Source organism: Mus musculus, chromosome 4, assembly GCF_000001635.26.
Source record: "Mus musculus strain C57BL/6J chromosome 4, GRCm38.p6 C57BL/6J".
NCBI classification, from domain to species: domain Eukaryota; kingdom Metazoa; phylum Chordata; class Mammalia; order Rodentia; family Muridae; genus Mus; species Mus musculus.
This window is the reverse complement of record NC_000070.6, coordinates 41319230-41340967: the sequence shown is the minus strand read 5'-3', so window position 1 is coordinate 41340967 and position 21738 is coordinate 41319230. Positions and strand designations below refer to the sequence as shown.

The 21738-nt window shown below is 44.5% G+C and overlaps 1 long non-coding RNA gene across 1 annotated transcript in view; it reads right to left on the bottom strand.

Moving 5' to 3' along the window:
* Positions 1-19680: 19680 nt before the first annotated feature.
* Positions 19681-21738, bottom strand: part of Gm46891 (predicted gene, 46891) — a 6946-nt gene continuing 4888 nt past the window's right edge. The window contains exon 2 of the long non-coding RNA NR_168697.1: positions 19681-20710. This is a non-coding gene — a long non-coding RNA (predicted gene, 46891). The remainder of the gene's footprint in view (positions 20711-21738) is intronic.

The window sequence follows — 21738 nt, the reverse complement described above, 5'->3', positions numbered from 1 at the left end:
AGGTTGTTTTATTTTTTAGTTTATTTTGTTTGGCAGCAGAGGCAGCGTGTTCTGGTTTGGGGGATTTTTTTTTTGGCAGGGTCAACTGGTTGTGGTGGCTTGCATCATTAATCCCAGCACTTCAGAGGCAAAGGTAGCCAGATCTCTGTGAGTTTGAGGACAGCCTGGTCTACATAGTGAGTTCTAGGGCATGGCTGTCTCAGAAAAAAGAAAAAAAAAAGTACTTTTTTTTGTTTTTGTTTTTGTTTTGTTTTGTTTTGTTTTGGTTTTTTTTGGGTTTTTTGAGACAGGGTTTCTCTGTGTAGTGTGTAGCTCTGGCTGTCCTGAAACTCACTCTGTAGACCATGCTGGCCTCGAACTCAGAAATCCACTTGCCTCTACCTCCCAAGTACTGGGATTAAAGGTGTGTGCCACCACACCTGGCTACATTTTTATTTTAAAGTAAAAAGAGACAGAAAGAGAACAAAAATTTCATAATTCCTAAAGTCAGAAGTCCAAAGTCAAGGTGTAGATAGGTGTGATTTCTTCTCTGGCCCCTGCTCCTTGGTTTCCGTTTTCCCATTTGCCACCTCATAGCCTGCCTCCAGTACATCTACACCCATGATGTGTATCCAAGTTTCTCTTATAATAATAAAATTAATCAGATTGTGTTAGAGTTCACCAAGCAACCTCAATGCAATTTAATTATCTCTTTTAAAGCTGTGACTATGGGCTGGAGAGATGGCTCAGCAGTTAAGAGCACTGGCTGCTCTTCCAGAGGTCCTGAGTTCAGTTCCCAGCAACCACATGGTGGCTCACAACCATCTGTAATGGGATCTGATATCCTCTTCTGGTGTGTCTGAAGACAGCTACAGTGTTCTCACATACATAAAATAAGTAAATCTTAAAAAATAAAAATAAAAAAATAAAAGCTGTACCTACCAGGCAGTGGTGGCACACACCTTTAATTCCAGCACTCAGGAGACAGGGGCAGGCAGATATCAGTAAATTCCAGGACAGCCTGGTTTACAGAGCAAGTTCCAGGACAGCCAAGGCTATACAAAGATACCCTGTCTCAGAAAAAAAAAAAAAACCTGTGTCTTCAAATACAATCATTCATAGCTTGGTGTATTAGGGACGAGGCTTCAACATTAAAAATCTGGGAGCAGACACAATTTAATTCATAGCAAAGTGTACATATGAGAGAGAGCCCAACACAGAAGAGACACTAAATAGCCAAGTAAACAAAACAGCTCGGCCAGTTGATCATAGTCAGGCTTGGTCAGGGATGCACACACACTTGCTTTTGTAGCACACAGAAGAGCGCCAATGCCACACTGCAAGGCCTCTCAGAGGGATTTCCTCAATTTACCCTAGAACCATGAAGTTACCTGGCTTGCTGTATTCTTACTTCAACACTGTAAATTATCAAGCTTCATAACTTTACCAAGGAGTTCGTTTGGGAAGGTTTGTCTGCTAATCCACCTCTGTCAGCTGCCTGCCTCCTTGGTGATAAAGATCTCCTCAGGGAAATGGGCTCAAGGTCATCCTCCTGTCTCCAAACTGTCTTCCTTCAGTTGATGAAGGGAGCTCCAACAGGGATTCTTTCTGCATCTGTGAACTCTCATTTGGCTCCAGTTCAAAATAACCCATATACCAAAGAGGTGGATTGGAGCATGGCTACTATGATCAGCTTCACAAGTACCTGATGCAGAATAATGAAAAAAGAGACCCAGCAGCAGGACCTGGGGCGTGTCCAGTCTTAATAAACAGCGTGGCCTCCAGGCTATGGAAAATGGAAGCCTGGTGGTGGCTGTCTTAGGTTTCCTATTTCTCTGATAAACACGATGCCCAAAAGCAGCTTGAAGAGGAAAGGTTTTGTTTCACCTCATAGTTTATAAGTCCATCAATGAGGGACGCCAGGGTGGAAATCTGAAGGCTGGAACTGATACAGAGTCCATGGAAGAGTGCTACTTCCTGGCTTGCTCTTCATGGCTTGTTCAGCCTGCTTGCCCTGTTGTTGGGTTGGGTTGGGTTAAGTTGGGTTTAAGACTGGGTTTCTCTGTGTTAACTTGCTTTGTAGACCAGGCTGGCCTTGAAGTCCCAGAGATCAGTGTGCCTCTGCTTCCTGAGTGCTGGGATTAAGGTCATGTACCTTCACGCCCAGCTCCTTGCTTTCTATTTTAAGATTTATTTATTTGTATTTGTGTGTGTGTTGCCTGCATGTAGGCCTATACCATGTATATACAATGCCAGTGAAAGCCGGAAGAGGGCATTAGATCCCAAGGAACTGGTGTTACACATGGTTACACATGGTTGTTAGCCATCATGTGGGTACTGGGAATAGAACCTGAGTCCTGTGGAAGAGCAGCCAATGTTCTTAACCACTGAGCATCTTTCCAGCCCCTCAGCCTGCTTTTTTATAGCACCTAGGGCCAGAACTGCCTACAGTGAGCTGGGCTCTCCCACATTAAGCATCAATCACAAAAGTTACCACAGGTTTGGGCCTCAGGCCAATCTAATGGGAACATTTTCTCAGTGGAAGTGAAGTATAATCCCAGAATTTGAAAGGTACAGGCACAGAGATCAGAAATGCAAGGTTATCTTTGGCTATATGGATACATAGCAAGTTTGAAGCCAGCTTGGGCTACATGGAACACTGTGTCAAAAACAAGAAACAGGTTGGAGAGATGGTTCAGCAGTTAAAAGTGCTTGCTGCTCTTCTAGAGGACCCAAGTTCAGTTCCCTGAACCAATATCAGCCAATGTCATGCAGCTCACAACTGCCCAGAAATCTAGTTGAAGGGAATCTAACACCCTTTTCTGACCTCCATGGGCACCCCTACACACACACACACACACACACACACACACACACTCATAAAGGGAGTTCTAGGGATATAGCTCAGCTAGTAGAGTATTTACAAACCCTGGCTTTCGATTGCTAGCACTGTCATAAACTCAGTTCAGTGACCACATGCCTGTAATCTCAGCACTCTTGTGGTAGAGGCAGGAGGATCAGGAACTCCAGGTCATCTTCAGCTATGTAGCAACTTTGAAGCCAACCTAAGCTATAAGATGCTCTTTTGGGAAGAAGGAAGGAAAAGAAGATAGAGCATCCTGATGCACCCCACTCTTGTTCAGCAGGTACAAGTCCCTGCCCTGCAAGCCTGAGGACCTGAGCTTGTTCCCTGGGTCACATGGTGGAAGGAAAGTTAGCTTTGAAAGCTGTCTTCTAACCTTCACGTGTGGGTTGTTGCATGTTTGTGCCCATACACATACAATAATAATATTTTAAGAAGGACTGGATTAGGGCACTTGATAGCACATATAAGGACATAGGTTTCATCTCCAGCAATGCAAAATAAATAAAGTAAAAAACAACCAGCTGTGGTGACACTCAATCCTAGCACTCAGGAGGCAGAAGCAGGCAGAACTCTGTGAGTTTGAGGCCAATCTGTTCTATATAGTGAGTTCCAGGACAGCCAGGGCTACAGAATAAGACTCTATCTCAAAAACTGGGAATAAAATATTTTAAAATAGGGGGCTGGAGAGATGGCTCAGTGGTTAAGAGCACCAGCTGTTCTTTCAGAGGTCCTGAGTTCAATTCCCAGCACCCACATGGTGGCTTGCAACCATTTCTAATGGAATCTGATGCCCTTTCCTCATGTGTCTGAAGACAGCTACAGTGTACTCACATACAATAAAAATCTTTAAATAGGGGGCTGGAGAGATGGTTCAGCGGTTAAGAATACTGACTGCTCTTCCGAAGGTCCCCAGTTCAATTCCCAGCAACCACATGGTGGCTCACAACCATCTGTAATGGGATCTGATGCCCTCCTCTGGTGTGTCTGAAGACAGCTACAGTGTACTTAGATATAATAATAAATAAATCTTTTTTAAAAATCTTTAAATAAACCAAGAACTCTTAAGGTTAATACTTGGGATGAATCAATTCCAATCTTTTTTGGTCACTATTTTACTCTGAAAAGGATTAAGATAACAGAAATCAAGTACGTGGCTGGCCTAACAGTCATACATCACTTAACCAGAGCAGTTGGGCATTGTTTGTTTGTTTTGGAATCTTAGTAACAGGACATCTTGACTGACATTTCCATAATTCCAGTGTTCAGAAAGAGAACTAGATGTGCTAACACCTGCCTGGAATCCCAGTACTAGTGACTTTGAGGCTAGCCTGGGATGTATAGATAATGAGTTCAAGGCCAGCTTGAGCCACACAGATAGTGAGTTTAAAGATACACAGTGCAGATTGCTGGGGCAATGGCTCAATAGTTAAAGGCACTGGCTGCTCTCCCAGAGTAGCCAGCTTTGGTGTCCTACCATCCATCAGGCAGCTCACTGCTGTTCCAGATGATATACCACCCACTTTTGGCCTCCATGGGCATCAGGCATGACCATGGTGCATATGCATCTATGCTGGTAAAAAAGACACGTGGTGAAACTTCACATTGTAAAAATGCAGACACAGAAGGAGAGTTTCCTGGAAAGAAAAATCAGGACTGGACAATGTGGGTGCACACCTTTAGTCCCAGCACTTGGGAGGGAGAGGCAGGCAGATCTCTGAGTTTGGGACAGCCTGGTCTACAGAGTGAGTTCCAGGACAGGCATAGAGTACAAGGAGACACCCTAGTTCAAAAAAAAAAAAAAATCAAAGTATATTACTAGGAAAAAAAATAAAAGGAACTAGATACATTTTGAAAGCCAGGGGAAGAAAGTCAATCACTTTCATAATAACCTAGTATATGTGTGAAGTAACACACACACAGACCTACTCACATGCTCCTCACCATGGTCCCTGTAGTAGGGATTACTATCCTTGAGAACAGCTCAGAGAGGTTATGTAACATTCCTAGCCACTAGGCAGCATGGATAGTAAAGGAAGAAAAACAAAACCCAACCCTGAGATTAGAGCAGTGTCTCAGCAGGTAAGAGTATTGGCTGCTCCTCCAAAGGACCTACGTTCAATTCACATCACCAACAAATGTGTATAACTTCAGTTCTAGGGGACCCTCTTCTGGCCTGGTAGACATTGCACACACATGGTGCATAGATAGACAGGCAAAACACTCACACTCACAAAATAATAAATTCATTTTTGCTTGTTTTCAATACTTTCCAACCACAATTCCCCTCTCTCCACTCCTCCCAGTTCCCACCCTCCACTTCTCCTCTCCCCCAGATCCATTCCTCCTCCTCCATTTCCCTTCAGAAAGAAGCAGGCCTCCCAGGGATGTCAACCGACCATGTTATAACAAACTACAATAAGGCTAGGCATGAACTCTCTTACCAAGGCTGGACAAGGCAACCCAGTAGGAGGAAAAGGATCCCAAGAGCCATATGAGACTCTCAGCTTTCAAAGCCCATACTGTATCATGCAACATTATGTATCTGTTATTTAAAAAAAAAACTTGTTTGTATGTTTGTTATATTACAAGGGATTGGACCTATGACCTTGTGGAATCAGCTGTTTCTCCTACACACCATTGTGATTGAGGGAGGATTTACCGCTTAGATATGATTGACGGCTGAGTGTCTCTCCAGCCCTTCAATCCTGTCTAGAAAGTGGGAGGCAGAGCTGAACAGTCCACACATGTCATATGGCTTTGTCTTTCTGGGCTCCAGCACTCCTTCTCCAACAGTCACCTCATTAAAACGAGGAGTTCTCCTCCCTCCCAACTCTCCAGGAGCTCTGTGTCCAAAATCTTAAGTGTTCTGATGTGGCAGGATTTTCCCTGTCCAAGTACATTAAGATATTAATGCAGCAGGAGGCCTGTGATTGGACATGGAAAAGGGAGGTGGAGCTAAGAGTTGGAGAGAGAGAGAGAGAGAGAGAGAGAGATATTGATTCTATGTCAAGAACTGAGAACAAGCCGGGCGTGGTGGCGCATGCCTTTAATCCCAGCACTCGGGAGGCAGAGGCAGGGGGATTTCTGAGTTCGAGGCCAGCCTGGTCTACAGAGTGAGTTCCAGGACAGCCAGGGGTACCCTGTCTCGAAAAACCAAAAAAAAAAAAAAAGAACTGAGAACAAGACCAAATACTGGTAGTTCTGACTTTTATTGGTATGGCTGGCATTATTCCTTTTTCCTTTTTCCTTTTTGGCTCTATGGTGGCATAAAAACAACAGCTGTTCACCAGAAACCCTCTTAGAACCAGGTGTGGTGGCACATTGTAATCCCAGGACTTGGGAGACTTGGGCAGGAATATGTTGAGTTCAAGGGTAACCTGAGCTATATAGCAAAACCCTGACCCTCCTCCTCTTCCTGGGGGGCGGGGGGGGGGGGAACTGCCGAAGAGGGTCTGAAGAGATGGCTCAGTGGTTAGGAATACTTGTTGCTCTTCCAGAGAATGTGGGCTCAGTACCTACATGATGACTTACAACGTTCTGTAACTCACATGGTGTGCATCAATACATCGAACCCACACCTAGACTCTTTTAACAAAAAAAAAAAAAAAAAAAAAAAAAAAGGAAGGGAAGGAGGTAGAGATAGGAAAAGGGAGGGAGGGCTAATACTTGGACTTTGGATTTTTTTTCTGAGCTTGTGGTACTGAGTACAATCCTCTGTTGTAGCTCTGACACAGTGGCAGGGAGCTACAGTTCCCAGTCAGCCACATGATCAAGGGGCAAACAACTGAAACACTGTGCTCGGTAGCTACGCTCAGATTCAGTTCATGAGTCTTGGAGGAAAGTGCCTTTCCCTTCTAAGTCATCTCTTACCAGTCTGTTTTTCTTTGTTTTTGATAGTTTCATGTAGCACAGGCTGGCCTCAAATTAGATATATACAAAAGAATAACTTATAACTCTTTTTTTTTAAGAACCAATTTCTATAGTTATTTTTAAGCTACTTTTAGATTCATTTATTATTTGGGGGGCCTGAGTATCTTGCCTTCATGTAATGTGTGTGTACATATAAATGTTTGGTGCCCAAATAAGAAGAGAGCATTGGGTCCCCTGGGACTGAGGTTACATATGATCGTGAGCTGCTGCTGTAAATCAAACCAGGGTACTCTGTAAGAGCAACAAGTGCTTCTAACCACTGAGCCATCTCTCTAGACTTGACCTGGTGCCCTTGAGTCTCCTGCTCCTATCTCCAAGACTCCAAGTGCTAGGTGAGCCGTGGCACTGGATGCCAGTGTTGAGATGTATGCATTTATTTATTTATTTATGGTTTTTCGAAGCAGGGTTTCTCTGTGTGTCCCTGGCTGTCCTGGAACTCACTCTGTAGACCAGGATGGCTTCAAACTCCGAGATGTACCTGCTTCTGCTTCCCAAGGACTGGGGTTAAAGCTGTCTACCCCCACTGCCCAGCCTCAGTGTTGAAATCCTTAAATGCACTTTTTTGTTTGTTTGTGTTTTTTTTTGGGGGGGGGGTTGTTTTCATTTGTTTATCTTTGGTTTTTATTTAATTATTTATTATATGTAAATGCACTGTAGCTGTCTTCAGACACTTTTTTCTTCTCTCTCTGGCCCCGCTTTCTCCAAAGATTTATTTATTTAATATATGTAAGTATATTGTAGCTGTCTCCAGACACCCCAGAAGAGGGAGTCTGATCTCATTACAGATGACTGTGAGCAGCCATGTGGCTGCTGGGATTTGAACTTAGGATCTTCGGAAGAGCAGTCAGTGCTCTTAACCACTGAGCCATCTCTCCAGCCCTTGGTTTTGTTTTTCAAAACAGGGTTTTCTCTGTGTAGATCTAGCTGTCCTGGAACTCACTCTGTAGACCAGGCTGGCCTTGAACTCAGAAATTTACCTCTCTTTGCCTCCCAAGTACTGGGATTAAAGGCATGTACCACCACTGCTCAGTTTAAATGTACTTTTGATCCTACATTTTAAATTTATAATGGATATAGCTGGTGTAACCGCATCCTAAATAGAGGAGTATATGTATACCTATATGTATTTGCCTCATTCAACATGTTAATAATTACAGAGGATAGAAGATTAAACTATTCCTCAGCTCCCAAATCTATAGAAAGAAGTTAGGTTGCAGAGTGGCTGAAGTCTCAAGGCCACCGGAAGTGAGTGGCTGTCTATGTCATTTGTTTTTTGTCTTTGATCAGGAAGAGAAGAAGAGATGGTGTGTTAAATAAAACATTTCATTTCAACAACTTTATTTTGCCTAGTAAGATATCACGGCGGTCGGGTCGCAGCAGCTCTTCGGGAGGCTGAGGTGGGACGACTGTTTGAGCACAGCCTGGGAAACACGAGGAAAGCCTGTCCGTTATACTAAAAAACAAACCAAACCTGAGAGTTGGAAGGTCATGTCTGCAATTCCAGCCCCCAGGGAACAGAAGAAGGATGGTCAGAAGCTCATGGCCAGCTTGGGCTACATATTATTTCAAAACCAAAATGAAAACCAAAACTTACTGTGTTCAAGAAAAAAAAATAACTTTCTGTATCAATCTCACTATGTGTTTCTGGAACTCCTGGGTCTAGGGAACCAGAGGTACAATAGCTAGCTAGCTAATCTTTATAAATATATTTATTTTTTAATAATATATATATACATAACAACAAATACCATATAAGTATATGAGTATATGTTTATATAAATAGATGTTATTTACGCATTACCTATTTTTATATGTGTGTGGTCGTGGTGACCAGAGGACAACTTGTGGAGATCACTTCTTCACTTTCACTGCATAAGTTGCAGGAATTGAGTTCAGGTCAGGGTTGGCTGTAAGTGGCCTTTGTCCACTGAGCCATTTCACCAGCCCTAGCAGTTTTCTTAATAATTCACAGGCACGGGCTACTACACCTAGCCAACAGCATTGGCTTTCTAACACAAGTTGAACCCTAACTCTAAAACCCCATCGATGACACCCCACTATATCCATCTAGAACTGTCCCACCCCTGTCCCTGGGGTGAAAGGGCAGTCATCTTGGAAGAAGGATGAATCAGAGTCTCTTGCCTATAAATTAAATTGTTAGATTTGCATATCTCTGGAGGTCCCTCTGCCTCTGATTTCTATGTGAAAGGCACAGAGCCGACTTCTGCGCGGCCTGAGAATGTAGTTCAGCGGTAAGAGAGCTTGCCTAGCATGCACAAGGACCTAAGTTCAAGCCTCACCCTCTGAACTTTGCACCCAGCTAGCTGCAAGCTTTGAACTGAGATGTGTGCCTTATTCCAGTTCATAGTGCACTCTGTGTGCCTGGAGGGGAGGAGGGTTAGTTAGGCTGCCGATCCACACTGAAATGGCTGGCTGGAGGGAGCAGTAAGACATGTGGAGGAAAGGTGATGAGAAAGACAGATAACCCTCTTCCCATTCCTGGTCTTCCTTCCTAGCTGTTTCTTCCTTCCTCATATTCTAGAGAGGGTGGGCAAGAGTAGAGGAAAGGTAGAGGAAATTCCTGCCCAAAGACAAAATAAAATAAAATAACCTATATGCTCATTTAAATCAGTGTTCTTATCCTTCCCAACAGCCTCTAGTTCAGCACATTCTAACAAAGCTGAGAACTCAGTTCTCATGATTTTTCACCCCACAGAATGAATTTTGTTCAGATCAACACACTGAAAGTCTATCAGAGTTCTTTCATAACTTGTACCTAAACATAACAAAAATATCCCCAAGCCTACCCTAATGACTCAGCCTTGAGCCTCAGTCAGGTCTGAGGAGAGGAGATAAAACCGCACAAGTCTCCTTGGGAGGGAAAACGCCTCACCCATCAGCCATGGTAGCTTTCCACACAGATACAACTCTTGGATGTTGGTTGCTAGCCAAGGATGGCTCATGTCACATGGTCCTCTGATGATTTCCTGTCCCTAGGGTATCAGGGACACCACAGCAGGGGAGGAGGATTTCTGTCTAGAGTTCCCTCTCCACACCCCACTCTCTCTGACAGCACCGGAACCCATAGCCAGATGGGATGGGATGGTGATTTGTGACAGGAAGAAATGCCTAGTAGGGCAGTGTGCAGTTCCCTGGACAGAGTGGGACCCTGTGCATCAAAGCAGGGTACAGATGGCCTTTCAAGTCATTAGAGAAATTCAATCCACAGCAGTTTAATCCTCATATAGCCACACTGTGAGTGGAGAGACAGAAGGGAAAGAGCTTTGGAAGGAAGGAAGGAAGGAAGGAAGGAAGGAAGGAAGAGAGAGAGAGAGAGAGAGAGAGAGAGAGGGCAGGAGGGGAGGGGAGGGGAGGGGAAGGGAGGAGAGGAGAGGAGAGGAGAGGAGAGGAGAGGAGAGGAGAGGAGAGGAGAGGAGAGGAGAGGAGAGGAGAGGAGAGGAGAAAGGAGTGAGGGAGAAAGAGAGAGCACACAGTCTGAATCCTGAATCACTCAGTCTGATTGCTTGGGCAAAGTGCTGCAGCTTGACACTCTTTCCCACAAATGCTGTAGTATACCATTGCCTTCTTCTACAATTTTCTAAGTTAGTTTCATTTTTTGTCTCTTCCTGCAACTCCACTCTTGCTAAGCTGGCCTGTTTATTGAGGATAATTGATTGAAGAATACATTCTCTCTCTCTCTCTCTCTCTCTCTCTCTCTCTGTGTGTGTGTGTGTGTGTGTGTGTGTGTGTGTGTGTGTCTTTCATTAGGGAACCCAGAACATTGGGGCGGGTAGCAAGGAATTCATACATGCTGCTACTGGTGGGTTAGAGAAGAGCTTAATTGGCAACTACAGCAACCATGGTTGAGAAACCATCACTTTGGAGGCTAAGAGAGAAAGTTTGTGAGCTTTAGGTCAACTTGGATTACATAGTAAGTTCAAAAATTGGAAAACTATTAGACAACATACCCAATAGCAATAAGACTTGACTTAGAAACCCGAGATATGATTACTGTTGGATTTTGATTCGATCAAGTTAGTTAAGAGTAGTAGAATGATGGGCAATGGTGGCTCACACATTTAATCCCAGCACCTGGGAAGCAGAAGCAGGCCAATATTTTGAGTTCAAGGCCAGTCTGGTCTACAGAGTGAATTCCAGGTCAGCCATGTCTACACAGAGAAATCCTGTCTTAAAAAAAACAATCCCCACCCCTCCACAGGTCTCCAATTAGCTCTGAAGAGATACTCGTATTGATAAATATAGATGGAGCATTTTGTGTGTGTAGGGAGGGGATTTCTGGTATGTTTCTAGGTTAGCCTAGACCTCTTGTTTTTCCTCTCGAGTGCCAGAGTGCAGGTGTGCCCCATAACCTCAGCTGTTCTGAAGTATCTAGGATCAGAGCAACCTCTTGGCACTGGTTGTGGACAAAGAGGCTTTATAGTGGGTTGGCCTCATGCTGCTTGTATTCCAATGCTAATTCTGGTTCCTCCAGAGCTGGTTGCCCTAGAGATGAGGGTGCACAAGAACCCAAGTGACCTTTGTGACCTTGCCCCCAAGTTATTTCTGATTGGTGAATAAAGATATCCACAGCTAATAGCTGGGCAAAAGAGAGAGACATAGGCGGGTTTTGGGTTCCCGGGCCTGGGGTGGGGGTCGGGTGGGGGGTTGGAGGAGAACCAGAGGGAAGGAAGAAGGGGAAGAGGAAGAAAAGGTCACCTTGGGTTAGCAGTCAGGAAAGCAGGAGGGCCAGCCAGTTGGAGTTAGGAGCAGCCCAGATGAAACAAAGTAATAACTTGGGGCTGTCAAGAGGAAATAGATTTTAATAGTATAGACAGTAGTTATCTGCCTAGTTCTACTAGTGTTGATTAAAGCTTATTGTAAATATAAAGGCTGTGCGTGTCTTTTATCTGGAAACTAAATGGTCAAAGGTAGGGAACCTCCAGATTGGGATTAAAAACCGTCTACAAGGCGTTATGAAGACCCAGAGGGACATAAGGCCGTTATATAATGGCCTATGCCTGGGACAACTTCTTGCTTTGTGGTGGGCCATTTCTAGTATTGATCCCACCACAACGGACAGTGAACTGTGTCCCTGAAGCAGGGTTTTGAGAGAAAGAAAAAATGGGTTGAGCAACTATTTGTTTTTTGTCCTGCCTCTGACATTTATTCACTGGCTTTTGTGTTGCCTGACCTCTGAGGCTCAAGATCCCCCTTCACTGAATGGCAATGATAATTTTTCTTTCTGGAGATTTTTCAAAAGGCTCAAGCCAGATACCACTATGGGATGGCTTTTTTTTTTTTTTTTAATTTTCAAGACAGATAGTGGGGATAAATCAAAGTTTATTTCCAATACTTGGGAGACAGAGGCAGGTGAAGTTTTATGAATTGGAGGCCAGCCTGGTCTACATAGCAAGTTCCAGGCCAGCCAGGGCTACATAAAAACCACGTCTATAAAAAATAAGAGAGAACGGAACACAATTTACCCATCTTCTCTCCAATCACCTTTTTGCATTTTACCACAGAGCTGGTAATCTATCCCTTGTCCTAGATTCTTACCCCAACAAAGAGAAACCGAACAGGGACATTAATTGACTTCAGAAGGCCCCCAAAAGATCACGAACAGAAACAGATTTAAATCTGTTAAGGATCATTTAAAAATATAAGGATCATGCTCACCAGTTCACGGAGGGCATGCCTGCTTTCACGAAGCAAATAGACACCAGAGAGACGAGGTGGTTTGAATGAAAATGGCCCCCATATGCCCATAGGGAATGGCACTACTGGGAGATGTGGCCTTGCTGGAGGAAGTGTGTCACTGGGAGTGGACTTTGAGGTCTCAGATGCTCAAGCCAGGCCTGGTGTTTCACTCCTCCTGCTGTCTTCTGATCTGGATGTAAAACTCTCAGCCTCCTCTCCAGCACCGTGTCTGCCCACTTGCTACCATGCTTGATAATAATGGACCAAACCTCTGAACTGTAAGCAGCCAGCTCCTAGTTAAATGATTGCTTATAAGAGTTGCCACAGTTAGCTGGGGCGTGGTGGCACATACCTTTAATCCCAGCACTCGGGAGGCAGAGGCAGACGGATTTCTGAGTTTGAGGCCAGCCTGGCCACAGTCATGGCGTCTCTTCTCAGCAATACGTATTGTAGGATAGAAGGTTTCCTTTTTTTTCCCTTTTCTTTTCTTTTCTTTTCTTTTCTTTTCTTTTCTTTTTTTTGCCGACTTTATAAAGACCTCTGGCCAACTGAATCATCTATGATGCTGAGTTAGCAATCAACCTGTGCCAAGGCAGGAACAAAAAGAAAAGCCACTGCCCTAGTGTGTCCAGCAGAGAACAACAGTGAGGAGTCAGGCATCTCCTTCTCTTGTAGGTTCTAGCGACTCACTTCAAGTCGTCAGTCTTCACTGGCTAGTTTTTGTAATTGTCTGGTCACCATGACACAGCTAGAGCCGTCTGGGAAGAAGGCAGTTCAGTTGAGAAAATAACTGGTCCAGAGTGTCCTGTCGGCAAGCCTATAGGCCATTTTCTTGATTAGTGATTGATGTGAGAGGGCTTGGGCTGGAGAGATGGCTCAGTGGTTAAGAGCACACACTATCCCTGCAAAGAATCGAGCTTAATCCCCAGCACACACAGCAGGCAGCTCACAACTGCCTTTAACCCCGAGCTCAGGGAATCTGATAGCCATCTGTAGCCCTGCTACACAAACACAAGTAAGTACTTTAAAAAGTTGTTTTTGTTTTTATTTTTGTTTTCAGAGACAGGATTTCTCTGTCAATCCTGTAACTCTCACTCTGTAGACCAGGCTGGCCTCAGAGATCTGCCTGCCTCTGCCTCCTAATTGCTGGGATTAAAGGTGTGTGCCACCACTGCAGGGCTAAGTAACAAAATTTAAACAGAGGTGGGGGCTCAGACCACTGCCAGCAGTGTCTCTTCCTGGGTGGCATAAGAAATCAGGGTTAGCAAGCCACGGGGTGCAAGCCATCGGGCTGTGTTCCTCTGGGGTGCCCGTCTCTGTTCTGCTGAGTTCTTCCGGTGAGTGCCTGCCCCAGCTTCCTTGATGATGGCCTATGATTCAGACTTGTAACCACATAAACCCTTTCTACCATGAGTTACTTTTGGTCCTGGTGTTTGTTTCCACAACAGAAACAAGGGCAAGATGTGCCCTGTTCTCTTTGAGCAGACTTGGGGAGGAAGCTGGTCTGGTCCTGACCTCTTCCCCCTCACCCTCACCCTCACTCTTCGTCATAGGACTCCTGTAGCCTAGACTGACTCCAGACTCACCTTGTGTAACCTTGGATTCCTCGTCTTCTTCCTAACTTCTGAGTGCTGAGAGATTCTAGGCGTTCTCCAGCACAACTGCTTTTTGTTCTTTTGGGGGGGGGGGCAGGTTTCCAGACAGGGTTTCCTCTGTGTAGCCCTGACTGTCCTGGAACTCACTTTGTAGACCAGGCTGGCCTCGAACTTAGAAATCCACCTGCCTCTGCTTCCCAAGTGTTGGGATCAAAGGCGTGCGCCACCACGCCCGGCTGCTTTTTGTTCTTTTCTAAGGCTTGGAGGCCCAGCTGTTTTATCACGACTTTGAACACTTCAACACCCTCCAAAGAATTCCTTTTTTCCACATAACATTAGCCACAGTCGGGTCCTGTTACTTATGTTTCGATCATAATAGTCTACCCTCACCTAAACTACTTTGGCATGTGGATTAATTTGAGTTGGAGACAGATGAAGATGCACTGATGTGGGAGGAAACCATGTTGGAGCTTCCCTGAGCCTCCCAATAGCTGGGGTCACAACTAAACTACTTTGGCATGTGGATTAATTTGAGTTGGAGACAGATGAAGATGCACTGATGTGGGAGGAAACCATGTTGGAGCTTCCCTGAGCCTCCCAGTAGCTGGGGTCACAGTCAGGGGGTCAATACTGATACACTCTTTCTGGAAAACAGTTGGCATAATCAACCTTGAAATATTTATAACCAATGGCTTAGTATGGGGACTATGGTCCTAGACTAGAAGCACAACTCAGCTATAACCAAGCATGGTATGTTTGCATCACTATGAGTGCAAAGACAGAGATAACATAGCTAAGAGATAAAGGATTAGGAAAAAGTTCATGAATATCATTTCCAAAGCAATGTTGTCTTCAAAGGAAAGCTTTTACTGGGGGATTCTGTGCCTATTCATATAGGGAATCATTTCGGGTGGGCACGTTCTTTTTTTTTTTTTAAGATTTATTTATTTATTTTATGTATATAAGTATACTGTAGCTGTTTTTTGTTTTTGTTTTTTCTTTTTTGTTTGTTTGGTTTTTTTGGTGTTTTTGAGACAGGGTTTCTCTGTGTAGCCCTGACTGTCATGGAACTCACTTTGTAGACCAGGCTGGCCTCAAACTCAGAAATCTGCCTGCCTCTGCTTCCCAAGTGCTGGGATCAAAGGCGTGTGCCACCACACCCGGCTGTAGTTGTTTTCAAACACAGCAGAAGAGGGCATCAGATCCCATTACAGATGGTTGTGAGCCACCATGTGGTTGCTGGGATTTGAACTCAGGACCTCTGGAAGAGCAGTCAGTGCTCTCAACGGCTGTGCCATCTCTCCAGCCCGGGTGAGCACATTCTTGAACATGCTTAGTTTAAGGTGATGTTTAACAAGAAAAAAATGACAGATACACTTTGGAACATGCTTAGCTCAAAGCTACTGTTTTTCTTATCTCCATGACAAAAAATCCCCGGCAGCAAATGAGGGAAGAGAAGTTTATTTCTGCTCGTGGTTTCAGAGGTCACATGTCACAGAAGGCCTGGCGGTTCAGACAGTTGTTTCCATAGCAGTGAGGCAAGTAGTGACTGGAAGTTTGTCTTTCTAAGGTGCTACCAAAAGTCCCCGGGGTTGTATAAGGATGAGATACAAGCCATGGGCAAGCAGGATGAATACAGAAGCAGTCTCAGCCGGTAGGTAACCTTGTTCATCATTATTTCAGGCCTGCTTCTGTAGGTTCAGGCTGGTGCCAGAGGAGAGGAGTGTCTACAACAGTCACTAAGCCTGGAATCTGAAGAAAGCCGAGGAGGCAATGGCTCAAAGTAATAACAGGTCACAGATGCAAAAATAAAGTGAGTTGGGGCAATGCCTGGCCCTCCTTGGTAAGTGGCAACCTGGTGATCCGGACAAAGGACACTGTAAAAAGCTGGTAGTTGGTATGCCATTGATTAAGGTGACCCTGGGTCTTAGTTTCTTTTCCTATTGTGATAAAATACTCTGACAAAATCACCTCCTGAGATAAAGGGTTTATTTTAGTTTGTATTTCAGCGCACAGCCCGTCATGGTGGCCAATTAGGCAGCAGCCTGTCCCATCACACTCACTATCAGGGACAAGGATGCAAACTAGTGCTCCGTCAGGTTCTCTTCACTGTCTACAGTCCAGGGTCTTCTGCCCAGGGAATGGTCCCAGTCACAATTACATCAGCTCTTTCCACATCAGTTAACATAAACGAGAGTCATCCACGGGTATGCCCAGGGGCCCTTCTCCAAGGAGATCCTAGATCCTGCCACACTGACAGTTAATGCTAACCATTAGGCTTCAAACCCTGAAAATACCACAGTTACTCCATACCATGTATACCCCTATACTGTGTGTCCCCCATAGCATTTATCCCCCAATTCCATGTGTGATGGTTTGTATATGCTCGGCCATGGAGTAGCACTATTAGAAGGCGTGGCCCTGTTGGAGTAGGTGTGACCTTGTTGGAGTAGGTACATGAGTGTCGGCTTTAAGACCCTCATTTTAGCTGTCTGGAAGCCAGTATTGTGCTAGCAGCCTTCAGGTGAAGATGTAGAACTCTCAGCTCCTCCTGAATCATGCCTGCCTATATGCTGCCATGTTCTCACCTCGATGATAATGGACTGAACCTCTGAACCTGTAAGCCAGCCCCAATTAAATGTTGTCCTTATAAGAGTTGCCTTGGTCTGGGGAGGGGATAGGGGGTTTTTGAAGGGGAAACCAGGAAAGGGGATAGCATTTGAAATGTAAATAAAGAAAATATCTAATAAAAAGAAAAAAGAAAAGAAAAAAAAAGAGTTGCCTTAGTCATAATGTCTGTTCACAGCAGTAAAACCCTAAAAGACCATGTATCCCCTCATACCATGTATCCCCCACATACTGTATCCCTCCATACTATGTATCTATCCATCCATACCATATATCCCCCATACCATGTATCCCCCACATACTATGTATCCCCTATACCATGTATCCCCCATACTATGTAACCCCATACCATGTATACCATGTATCCCCCACACTATGTATTCTCCATACCATTTATACCATGTATCCCCCATACAATGTATCCCCCATACCATGGGCATATACTGCCACACAGATACAGACACATGCGCATAATTTAAAACAATAAAAATTGGATGATAGGGTGAGATTGCACAGTGGTTAAGAGCGCCGACTACTCTTCCAAAGGTCCTGAGTTCAAATCCCAGCAACCACATGGTGGCTCACAACCACCTGTAATGAAATCTGATGCTCCCTTCTGGAGTGTCTGAAGACAGCTACAGTGTACTTACATATAATAAATAAATAAATATTTTTTAAAAAAATTTAAAAAATTGGATGATAAAAAAATTAGATGATAAAGATGCGTATCTCTACCCTCGCCCACCCCTGAAGTTGTGCTTCCGCAATAGAATTGGCTAAGAGCTCAGTGATTGAGAGCACTGACTGCTGTTTAGAGGACCAGGACTCCATTTCCAGTGTTGAGAGGGGAAAAAAAGTCATGTTTCAGAAGTCACCTACATGAGGAAATTATAATCTTAAACCATAGGGGAAATTGCTTTTATTATTGTTGTTTATTTTATGCATGTGGGTGTTTTGCCTGTATGTCTGTGCATCGTGTGTGTGCACAGTGCCCACAGAAGTCAGAGGAGTGTGTGGGATGTCCTGAAACCTTAGTTACAGATAGTTGTGAGCTACCTGTGGATCTTGGGTATCAAACCCTGGAACTTCAGAAGAGCAGGCATTTGCTCTTAACTGCTGAGCCATCCCTCCAGCAGGAAAAAAAATGTTTTAAATGATAGAAATAGAAGCAGTTTATTTAGGGTGTATTTAGCAGCATTCCTTGGCTGGAAGTTTGCTAGTGTACTGGAAAAGACAGATATTCAAGAGCCAACGATAGGGACTTTTGTTTGTCTGTTTGTTGTGTTATTTCCTGGAGATAAACACAGGCTCCAGGAGGCTAGGCCTGTGGTGGGCCACATCCCTGACCCTCACAGGTAAGCACAGATGACCACTGGGTGATTTGTCCCCATTGTGGGTAGGGACTCCTCAGAGCAATGCATTATAGGCAGGAAAAACAAAGCAGGGTGTGGATCCCCCGGCCATCACCATTGGTTGTGGCTATAGCAACGGAAGACAGAAAAAAGGGGATCACACTGTCCTCCACCCCGATGCAGAATTCTGTGTTGTGGTTGGACAAGCTCCAGCTCATTCAGGAGTTATGAACAAGCATGGCCACTGGTTTAGAGACGCTAAGGAGAATAGACTCAAACTCAAAACTCATCTGCACACATTCACCATCCATCTATCTATCTATCTATCTATCTATCTATCTATCTATCTATCTATCTATCTATCTATCTTATTCACATAGCCCTGGTCTCTAACTCCCTATGTTAGAGGCTGGCATTCAATACCTGAATCCTGTATCTCTCTGATACTGGGATTTCAGGACTGCTTTCCGCCAGCTTTCCTGGATATATCCCATTTTTTGTTTTTGTTTTTGTCTTTTTTTGGGACAAAGTCTCATATTGCCCAGACTGGTTTCAGTCTCTTGTTGCTCCTTGCTTCCACTGATGCTGGGATTACAAGAGGGAAGACATGCCCATTTTTAAACTAAATTATTATTTTACCTATTTGTGTGTGCCACAATGTGTATATGGAAACCTGGGGACAACTTGAAGGAGTCAGTAGACCCTTCTGCCATACTGGTCCCAGGGTTGAAACAAGGTCATTGGTCTTGGTGGCAAATACCTTTACTCACTTTGCTGTCTTGCCCAAGCCTTTACACACCCATTTTCAGGAAATATATTTCTCCGGTAGAAAAGTATTTTGAAGATGGCTGCTGCTATAGATCCATCCACAGAGTCAACATGGCAGCTTTCACATCATAACAGTAAAGATGTCATAGCTGGTGGCATATGTGATTAAAATGAAAGGAAAAGACTGTCTTACAAAATATGAAACTCTCTCTGGCTGGAGAGATGGCTCAGTGGCTAAGAGCACTGACTGCTCTTCCAGAGGTCCTGAGTTTAATTCCCCTGCAATCACATGGTGGCTCACAACCATCTGTAATGGGATCCAATGCCCTCTTCTGGGGTTCATGAAGACAGCTACAGTGTACTTACATATAATAAATAAATAAAACTTCAGGCTGGAGTGAGCTGGGCTAGAGCGAGAAGAAAAAGTGTCTGAAGACAGCTACAGTGTACTTACATACAATAAATAAATAAATCTTTAAAAAAACCCAAAATATGAAACTCTTAAATATTCCTCAACAGTTGATAGTGTGTGAGAGAGAGAAAGAGAGAGAGAGCGAGAGCACATGTCAAAGTGTTTGTGTGGAGGTCATATTGAAAGGCAGTTCTATCTTCCCATGTAGGTTGCCAGGCTCCTGTAGCAAATGCCTTTACCTGCTGATGCGTCTCATTGGGCCGTGTTTTGTTTTATAGGAGTCTGGGTCTTGAATAGCCTCTGATAGCCTGCAGCTTTTTTTTCTGTAGGCCAGCAGAGCACAGTGCATAAAACCTGCGGTGGTGGTGCAGGGCAGAAATTGTCTCCCAGTTCCAGGCCATCCTGGGCTACATGGAGCCTTTCTCAAACAAACACAACAAATGAGCAAACAAAGAGTATGAAAGTTTTATCTTTTCATTTTCTCGCATAACAGAGAGATTGACAGGCAGGAGAGTAGGCAAACAAGGAACCTCAATAACTCACTCAGAAGCTCGGAGCTGGGGTTAGCTCAGTGGCAGAGTGTTTGCTTAGTGTGCACGGACGCCCTGCACTGGGTCCCTCACACTGAAAGAAAATAATAATCACCAACTCCAATTGTCTGTACTTATAAATCCTACCAGTGTGTGTTGTTCCAAGTCATATATAAATATAATCTGTACTCTCAAAGGAGTTGGTGTTGGGGATATTTCAGGTTCTGAATCAATAGAAAAACACTAAGAATACAAGGAAAATACTAAAAGAAAAAAGTGTTGTTTTTTTCCAACATCAATCCCACCTGGACATTCAATGCTGTAGACCTTACATTTCTGCAGACCAGAGGCCCAGGGTTCAGGTTCAGGTTTATTTGATGGGTACCTGAAAGACTGAGCTCCGGATGTCTGTCAGGCACCTTTCCCTGTCAATCTGCTCTTTCTTGCTTTGGGTTTTGTTTTGCTTTGTTTCTCCAGTGCTGAGGACAGAACTCAGGGTTTGGGGTACTGGGCAAGCACTCCACAACTAAGTCACATCTTGAGCCCTTTCCATTTAATTAATTAATTAATTTACAGTAAATAATTTTTTTATTAAATTTATTCCCTTTACAACCCAATATCAGCTCTCGCTCTCCTCCCAATACCCCCTTATGCAGGTCCTTCCCCCATCCCCCTTCTCAAAGAGAAGGGGAAGCCCCCATCTCAAATGTCACTCCCCCACCCCCGCCCCCTGCACATCAAGTCCCTGCAGGAGGAGTAGGCACATCTTCTCCCACCCAGGCCAGACAAGACTGTCCATTTAGGGGCGCAGCATCCACAAGCAGGCAACAGACTCAGGGACAGCCCCAGCTCCAGTTGTTTGGGAGACCTGCATGAAGATCAAGTGGCTCATCTGCTATATATATGCAGGGGGCCTAGGTCCAGCCCGTGCTTGCTCTTTGGTGATTCAGTCTCTGAAATCACAAAGGGTCCAGGTTAGTTGATTCTGTTGGTCTTCCTGTGGAGTCCCTGTCTTCTTTGGGCCCCTTAATCTTTCTCTCAACTCTTGGATTCCCCGAGCCCTCAACACCCAGAGCTCCATCTAATGTTTGGGTGTGAGTCTCTGCATGTCTTTCCATTGCCTTCTGGGTGGAGCCTCTCAGAGGACAGTTATGCTAGGTTCCTGTCTGCAGGCATAGCAGAGTATCATTAATAGTGTCAGGGATTGGTTCTTGCTCACAGGATGAGTCTCAATTTGCATCAGTCATTGGTGGGCCATTCCCTCAGTCTCTGCTCTTTGTCCCTGCCCATCTTGTAGGCACATTTTGGGTCAAAGATTTGTGGCTGGGTTGCTGTCCTTATCCTTCCACTGGAAGTTCTGCCTGGCTACAGGAAGTGACCACTTCAGGACTCATATCCCCCCTGCTAGGAATCTCAGCTAGAGTTGCCCCCTTACACCTTCTGGGACCTCTCCCCCTCCCAGGTCTCTGGCATGTCCTGGTTCAGGGTATGACTTAGCCCAAAATGGCTTCCAATTTACCGTGTAGCCAAGGATGAGCTTGAATTTCTAATCTTCCTGCCTTCGCCTCCAGAATTCTGGGAGACAGACATTTGCCATAGTTTGTCTGTTTAGATTACTTTAAGACAGCATCTTCTTAGCTAGCCAGACTGGCCTCAAATGCTGACCTTCCTGCGTGGCCTACAAAGTGTGGAGATTACAGGAATGTACCATGATCCCCAACTACATTCACCTTATATATGCTGTGCCCTTGGGCCTCAGAAGCATTCTCAAAGTGGGAAAAGTAATTACATTCCTGTGCTTCAAAGACCTCTATAGTCTCTGAATCATGTAAGAAATAACAGGAGTCTTTCTATCAAGTGCTATAAACGTTGTGTTTAGGACAAGGAATTAAAATCTTTTTACTTCCCTTGCCTTGTAAGACTTTTATACAAATGTTTTAATATTCCTCACCTAGTACATCTTTGTTTCCATAAAGGTCCA